Genomic DNA, 8217 nt, shown 5'->3' with positions numbered 1-8217 from the left:
CCCAAGAGGAGATTAGATAAATAAATTGTGATGTATTTGTAACAATGGTTAAAAAAAAAGTACTAATATGACATGATAAATCTCACAGACATTATGTTGAACGAAAAGCAAGACACAAAAGCAAAATTACTATAAAATGCCATTTTTGTGAAGTTAAAGAACAGTAAAAATTAATCATATAGGGTAAGTATCAGAATAGTGGTTATCTCTAGGTGGAGAGGTTATTGACTGAGAAAGCGCACAAGGGAACCTTCTAGAAAGGTGAGAAAGTTCTGTATCTTAATCTGACTGATGGTTATACAGGTGTATTTAAATTACCCTGGTGTATTTAAAAAGTTCACAAACTGAACACAAAATTAGTGCACTTTGACAAATGTTAAATTTCTTAATTTTACCTCAGTTTTTTTAATGGACTCCATTTGAACACCCCAGTTTAACAAGTTAGTAACTGCAAATAAAAGGCCTCTGGAATAAGAGTTCTGGGTTCGAGTCTCATTTCCACCACTTCCTACCTTGTGAGAACTTGAGAAATCTACTTAGCCTGTCTGAGCAGAGATTTCCTCATTTATAGAATGAGGATAATAACTCAGTCATCTTCAGTTTGCAGAGAGGATTCTAGACGTAACACGTGTAAAAGCACCTAACACTTAACAGCTATTGTGCTTGATAGCTCTTCATTCTTTCTCCAGGAATTTCACACTCCCTTAGCTTTGACTTCCCCAAAGCAGGGTTTGTGTCCATGATGGTGAACGTGGGATGGGCGCGTCCCCCACTGTCCCTTCCTGCGCCGGAGGATACGGCTAATCAGTGACGCTCCTCTTCCCTGCTGACCACTAACATCCGTCTCCACAAGGTTCTCCCCAAAGCTGCACCTTCCATGAGGGCTGGCACATGAAATAAAACCTATGTACCATCCTGACCCAGGTCATCTTCATCTTGGCCTTGTCTGTAGCGTCTGGTACAAAGACTTGTTGAGCTTGTGAAAAATGATAAAAGAACTGATATTTATTTAGCATCTAAAGCTCAACAGACTCAGGCCAGGGTTATATATACATATAGGGTACCTCTTAAATCTTCACAAAAATCTTGTGAGAGAAGTGTAATTCTTGTTGAGTAGTCAAAGAAAATGATGCCCAGGCTTATTGAAGTCAGGAGCACCAATCCACAGATCACAGGTGGCTAAGGCAGATTCAGAACCAGGTCTGTCTGTCCCAACACCCAAGGTCTGTCCACCATGGCATGCCACGCTTCATCAACTATGGAAAACCAATGCATGTCTAACATTAGACAATAGACAATTATGGAAGAATCATTCAGAATCCAGGACAAGGAAAATAGACAAGCATGATGCCATTAGGAGTGAGTTAAAAAGAAAACATAGGAAATGATTTCATGCCAAGAAGTAAATAAAAATAAGTGAGCCCTGATGGTTACAAAGGAGGAACACAGAATCAACAGTCTGCAACAGTAACAATTTATTCGCTGCTAATTCTGCAGATTTGCTTTTTCAAACATGAGCACATTAGGTATTCTGCTAATGGAGCGGAGAGCCCCTTGGCTAATCCCAAGTGAAGTCCAGCTATACGCTCTCTGCAAAGCCCTGCCTATTTTTCTTGCTTTCAGTTTGGTCTGCTTTCCTGCCATTTCATGTACGTCATCAGAGACCAGAGGTGGGAAAACAGAGCTGGCCCCCGACAAAACAGAGCTCTTTGCTGGGGAAGACTGAGAAGACCCAGTGTGCACAGACCCTGTGCTATTTTGAATCTGGAAATATAACGTTGTAATGCCCTCTCTTCTGAGGAGGCAGAGAAAACAGGAGAAAAGACAGGGAAGGGTGAGAATGCCAGAATGTTAGAGCCAGGAGGACCTGAAGATGCCATTTTGCCCATTTCCCCAAATGCCAATCATGACTGCCATATTCCTATACCATCTGGACTATTACTTCCTTATTCTCTTCCTTTAAATAAGTCCACTTACTTGACTGTATTGACCCTCATCCTAGGCAATAGATCAGTGAAATTATACACTTGATGTGCTAGTTGTATTTTTCCTTACAGATATTAAAATAAATATGGTAACTATGAAAGTTAGAAATGTTCATCCAAACCACAATGAGATATCACCTCACACCTGTCAGAATGACTAAATCAAAAACACCAGAAACAACAAGTGCTGGTGAGGATGTGGAGAAAAGGAAACCCTGATGCACTGTTGGTGGGAATGTAAATTGGTGCACCCACTCTGGAAAAAGTATGAAGGTTCCTCAAAAAATTAAAAATAGTAAGAGTACACTTTTATCGTGATAAGCACTGAGTAATGTATTGAATTGTTGAATCATTATATTGTACAAATGAAACTAATATAACATCGTATGTTAATTATACTTCAATAAAAAAGAAACAAAAAAATTAAATATAGAACCATAATATTACCCAGCAATTCCACTTCTGGGCATTTATTCAAAGGAATCAAAACCACTATTTCAACAAAATATTTGCACCCTCATTTTCATTGCATCATTATTTATAAGAGCCAAGACGTGGAAATAACCCAAGTGTCCACTGATGGCCAAATGGATAAAGCAAATGTGGTATGTATATACAATGGAATATTATTCAGTCACGAAAAAGAACAAAATCCTGCCAATTGTGATAATATGGATGAACCTTGAAGGCAGGAAATATCTTGAGCCCGAGGCCTCTGACATACATCTGGAGATCTCTGTACTACCCTGTGCCCTGCTAAAGCTTCCCCCCTGGGCCAAGGAGATGGCCCGTGGTCTCCCTCCTCCTCTGGCTCCCTCCACACCTTCTGGTCTGGAACAACCTTTGAAGTGAGAGAAGAGGCGATCTGGGCCAGGAAGGAAGCCAGCACGGTGGGGTTTGGACAACCATGGCCAGGGTGCTGCTGTTCTGAAAGCTCTTTGCACTGAGAAGGTACAACTGATGCATGAGAGCTTCGGGGGAATAGGCACAACCCAGACCATTTGGGCCCCCTGACAGACATCTCAGCTGGTTGAAGCGTCTAGAAACACACCCACCAACAAACCCAAATCCTACTCCAGAAGCATTGGAGAATAATTTGAGACAGCTCCCACATCTCTGTCTCTTTCCTCAACTCCTCCCCGTTTCTCCTGACCCCATCTCTCTCCGGCCATGCCGCTTGGCATCCCCTCCTTGGGATCTCTCTCTCTCAGGGCACCCAGTATCTGTCCGCGTGGAGAGCACGCCGACCTCTACCGTCTCCCCACCCATCATGCTGCTCCAGGCAACAGGCAGTGCTGCCTACCCTGCTGTCGACGGAGTCTTCCTCTTCTGAAGGCTGGAGGTGGGATCATAAATGACGAAGCCTGAGCCATCTTTTTCGGTCCACCAGATTTTAGCTCAATATAAGCAGTCGTTTTCCAGAGCAAGAGGGAGAGAGAGCAAATAACACAGGGCCCACAGCCTGCCTTTCGGTGAAGAGCCCCATCGCTCTAGCTAATGCGACTTCCCTCACTGGTGATCCTGTGAGGACCTGTGACCATGGGCTTGTATTGGTCGGGGGTCAGGACCACCACACTGACGACTGCATGGGGGGGCTGTAAGAGGAGGGAATATGACTCGGCCATGTGGTACTCGCTGTCCAAAGGGGCAACTCCGATTAGATGCTGATTAGCATAACTAATTAGTAACAGACATAATAATAAGACATTGCAAGTTGCTCATTCCACATCTCATTTATTATTCTCAACCGCCCTGCGAGGTTGCCGTTCATATCAACCCCATTTATGTGGACCAGGTTGCCCAGAAGAGACTGAATCCTAAAATTGGTTGAAACTAAGGAAACTACCATCTGGAGTGTTTTGGGTGGTTTCTCATGCTAAAAACTTGAACTTACTTTTGGGGAAAGTTGTCCTTTGTCTTGGAAATAACCATTTCGGTAATCCCTCTGGGTTACACATATGCAAAGTCAGTTCATTCCTACCCACTGATTTTGGGAAAGGGGTTGTTTTAGTGGAGAGGGTGCTTGGGGAAAGATTGTGTTTAGAAGAGAGAGGCTTGTAAGTAGTGATAATGGATCCTCTCTCATATATTTTTAAAAATTTTTTGTTAATTAATTTATTTTTTTACATTTTTAAATCTGTATGAATCTACACAATGGGCAAAGAAGCCTTCTGGAAGAAGAGGGTTTGGTGTTTATCTACTAATTACATGTATTAGAACACATCTGATGGACAAGGGGGGACCCATATGAGGGCAGATAATGGGAAGAAAAAGAAGGGTCTCCAAGAGGAAATTCATGAAGAGGGAAGAGTATGGATTGAGCACCCCAAGCATAGGTTGTTGGAGCAGAATGCTGGTTCTGAGCCATGAGTGGATGATGCTGTAACTCATGACACTGCTCTCTGGGTACTGGGCCGTGACCTAGGAAATATGGGTGCTCTGGGGTGAAGTGGAAAAGCTGACATCTGATGGGCCATGGGCCTGGCAACCCAAGCCAATCAGAGTGGGGTATCCCTAGCCGAAGGTAAACCAAGAGAAGGACCATCATGCACTGTTCTTTTTTTTTTTTTTTTTAAGATTTTATTTATTTATTTGACAGAGAGAGCACAAGCAGGGGGAGCGGCAGTCAGAGGGAGAGGGAGAAGCAGGCTCCCTGAGGAGCAGGGAGCCTGATGGGGGGCTTGATCCCAGGACCCCAGGATCATGACCTGAGCCGAAGGCAGTTGCTTAACCAACTGAACCACCCAGGCGCCCCCATCATGCACTGCTCTGAGGGACCATTTCTGCTGACCATAGAGACAGCCCAGCTTCAGCGTAGGGACAAGGATGCCAGGTATTGTTTGATGTAGGAAAAGACGTTAGGGTTCAAAGCCAATGGCCAAGAAAGAATTCTTGAGATGTCTTTGGTGCAAAAAGGTGGTTTTATTAAAGAACGGAGACAGGACCCTTGGGCGGAAAGAGCCACACTGGGGTCATGAGGAGTGGCCCGTTATATGCTTTCAAGTTGGGAGGGGGTTAGGGATAGCCTAAGTCTCTAAGGAATTTTGGAAGCAAGGTTTCTAGGACCTTGAGGGGGCTAGCTATTGTTGAGAAAAGGTCATTTATTACTGCCTAGTAAAACCCTAGTCATGAGACCCTTCAGATATGTATATCAGTGGGCCATAAGCATTGGGGATGATTGCCAACATGTATCTTGGGGGATAGAGATAAAGGAAGTTTCCAAAGGAATTTTTATATGTTAAAGTAGACTTACAGGATCCCGGGGGGTTGGGCTAAGATTGCCTGTTGCCTTTAGCAAAGTATTAACATCAAGGCAGCTGAGTCCCTAGAGGAAGGTCACTCTGCCTGTCTCAGGGACTTGTCAGTAGGCTGTAGGTCGTAAGGACATTTAATAATTTTCCTTCTTTGTTTCCCACATTATTGTTCTTCTCCCCAGCAGAGCCCCAGTGGGGGTTCTGGGCATCTCATGAAAGGCCCCTGAAGACAAAGGGTGGAGCAGGGAAGAGACTGCACTGCCTGCTAATCTGAGCAGGTGCAGGATTGCGGGGCACAAAGTGACTGCTAGCAAAGGGCACAAAGAGACTGTTGTATTTATATGAGCTGTTGAGGTCCAGGGACTTCCAGGTTATGAGCATATGGGCCAACTGAGGCTTAGAGACGCTTAATAAGAGGATCTCAGCAATTCTTAACCCTCACTGCTCACAGAATTACCCAGGGAGCTTCTAAGACAAGCTGATGCTGGGGTTGAAACCCAGTCCAACTGAATCAGTCTTTTGGAGTGGAGCTAAGGAATCAATAACTTTTGAACAGCTCCCTACGTGAATCTAATGTGTGGCCAGGTTGTGAAGTATAGGACTAACTCAAGATAGATGCGTAGATGAGAGAGAGATGCCCCCATTTTATGGATTAGGAAGCTGGGGGCTAGAAATTCAAATGAGCAGCCCCAGGTCATTCAGCCAGTCAGTAGCAGAAAAATATGTCACATCTAGGTCTGTCTGATTGCGGACCCCACATTGATTTTACTCTATCATGTTGCTTTCACGACTGAAGAATGAGAAAAAAGGAACCAAGACAGACAAAAGAGAACAGAAACACCCTCCAAAACTTCAGCTTCCTACCTATGAAAAACACCCTTGCAGTGAGTAAAAGGAGGGTTTTGCACTGCCCCACACAGAATACTCCAGCATATCAGTGAAAAGCCATCCAGGCCAAATCAATAGATTTCGAGAAAGGCTTCTTTCTCCCCACTTCTTTGTAGCTGAAAATGTCAAGCTCAAAGCACTCGAGGTATCACTGGAGGCAGGCATTCCACGAAAGGGAGAAAGTACGTGGCTGGTGTGACCTGGGACCCAAGGGAATCACACCTGTACTGGGCTCCCAGCCCCAAGGAGCTCAGACGGAGACCGCCGCCTTGTGGGAGAAATAATGGAAGACCGGCTGCTTCCTGGGCCTCAGATGCCGCCAGAGGTGCGGGGCCTCTGGGCACTATCCGAGTGTCTGTGAATACACAGTGACTTTCCGTTAGAGCCTCATTTAGAATTTCAATCAGAGCTATCACTTACTGAAAGCTTACAATGCACCAAGTTCTAAGCAGAGCCGTACATGGGCGCCCTTCACGACCCACCCCCCACCAACCCCAAACGTTCACACACAAACCATGGAATTGGCGGTATTCTCTTCATGACAGTGATGAGGAGACAGGCCTAGAGATGTGGATAATTGACTAGCTCAAGTCACAGAGCAAGTAGCGATGAGCTGGGATTCAACCCTGGGCTCAGGACGGGAGGTGGGGCATGATAGTGACCCTCATTTGCTATCAGGAATGTGGGGTCCATTTGACTACAGAACTCTTGGCAGAGTATGTGATGGAAAAAACGCAGGCGGGAAAATTAATGCCAGCCAAAAACCTATCCTAACAACTGTCTCACTGTCTTTCTATATCCTCTCCTTGGTCTGTAACTGGGCAGAAAAAAAGGGTGAACCTGAGGGGCACTTGAGTGATGTGCTGGTAAGTATTTAAAAACTGACTCTGCTTTAAGCGTCTGCCTTCGGCCCAGGTCATGATCCCAGGGTCCTGGGATCGAGCCCCGCATCGGGCTCCCTGCTCCGTGGGAAGCCTGCTTCTCCCTCTCCCTCTCCCCCTGCTTGTGTTCCCTCTCTCGCTGTGTCTCTCTCTGTCAAATAAATAAATAAAGTCTTTAAAAAAATAAATAAATAAATAAAAATAAAAAATAAAAACTGACTCTGTTGGGGAGGGGAAAACCCTCATTTGTGGCATTTTCCAATTTCTGTGGTATAAATATTCCCACTGTGGCCAATTTCAAGCTACCAAGTTGGCATCAACTACTTCACAAATTTCCTGAAAATTTAACATAAGCTTGTTGTTTGAACTGTCTCCAATACACCTATGGAATCGATTCCAGCCTAAGAAAATAATACTGGGTAGTCAGAAGTGGGGACCTCCCCTATCCCCGGTCCAAAATAACCCAGAGTGTTTTAGCATCCCTCGGTGATCTCATTTAGGTTTCTTCTCACAAGGGCTAAGGCGTAATTTACTTCATTTTGGCAGACCACACAACCTGGTTGTGAGATGGGCATTGCACGCAGAATGCTAATGAATGAAAGATCTGGGTTCCGTGGGCTGAAAATTCAAGTGAGTGACATCCTAGACCAAAAGAATAGGTTTCATGAATCCAACTGGAGAAAAGGTCCATCCAAGTCAAGACTGGGTTCAATTAATGAAGGAACAAATTACAACTCTTAATAACGAAAAAGCAGAGTGAGAGTGGAGATGAACTACATATATATATATATATATATATATAAAATATTCTATATATATGCACTCTCTCTTGGTGGAGGAGAGGAGGTCACAATGAATCACAGCATATTAGTCTTTGAAAATCAATATGAACTTAAACAGATAATAATGGGATTTCTATAAAAGAAAAAGGAGTATGGTAGGGGGCGCCTGGGTCACTTAGTCAGTTGAGCAGCCAGCTCTTGGTTTCGGCTCAGGTCATGATCCTGGAGTCATGAGACTGAGCCCCACATGGGGCTCCACACTGTGTGGAGTCTGCTTGAGATTCTCTCTCCCTCTCCCTCTGTCCCTCTCCCTCTCCCATCCCTGCTCATGCTGATACACTCTCTCTCTCTCTCTAAAATAAATAAAATCAGAAAGAAAGGAAAGAAAGAAAGAAAGAAAGAAAGAAAGAAAGAAAGAAAGAAAGAA

The 8217-nt window shown here is 44.4% G+C and overlaps 1 pseudogene; it reads right to left on the bottom strand.

Annotated features, from left to right (window-relative positions):
• Positions 1-7305: 7305 nt before the first annotated feature.
• LOC116628779 overlaps positions 7306-8217 on the bottom strand; it is an 8678-nt pseudogene continuing 7766 nt past the window's right edge.

The sequence above is a fragment of the Phoca vitulina genome, unplaced genomic scaffold (assembly GCF_004348235.1).
Source record: "Phoca vitulina isolate PV1807 unplaced genomic scaffold, GSC_HSeal_1.0 scaffold3, whole genome shotgun sequence".
Taxonomy (NCBI): domain Eukaryota; kingdom Metazoa; phylum Chordata; class Mammalia; order Carnivora; family Phocidae; genus Phoca; species Phoca vitulina.
The sequence above is the reverse complement of the archived record's forward strand: the minus strand, read 5'-3'. Positions and strand labels throughout refer to the sequence as shown.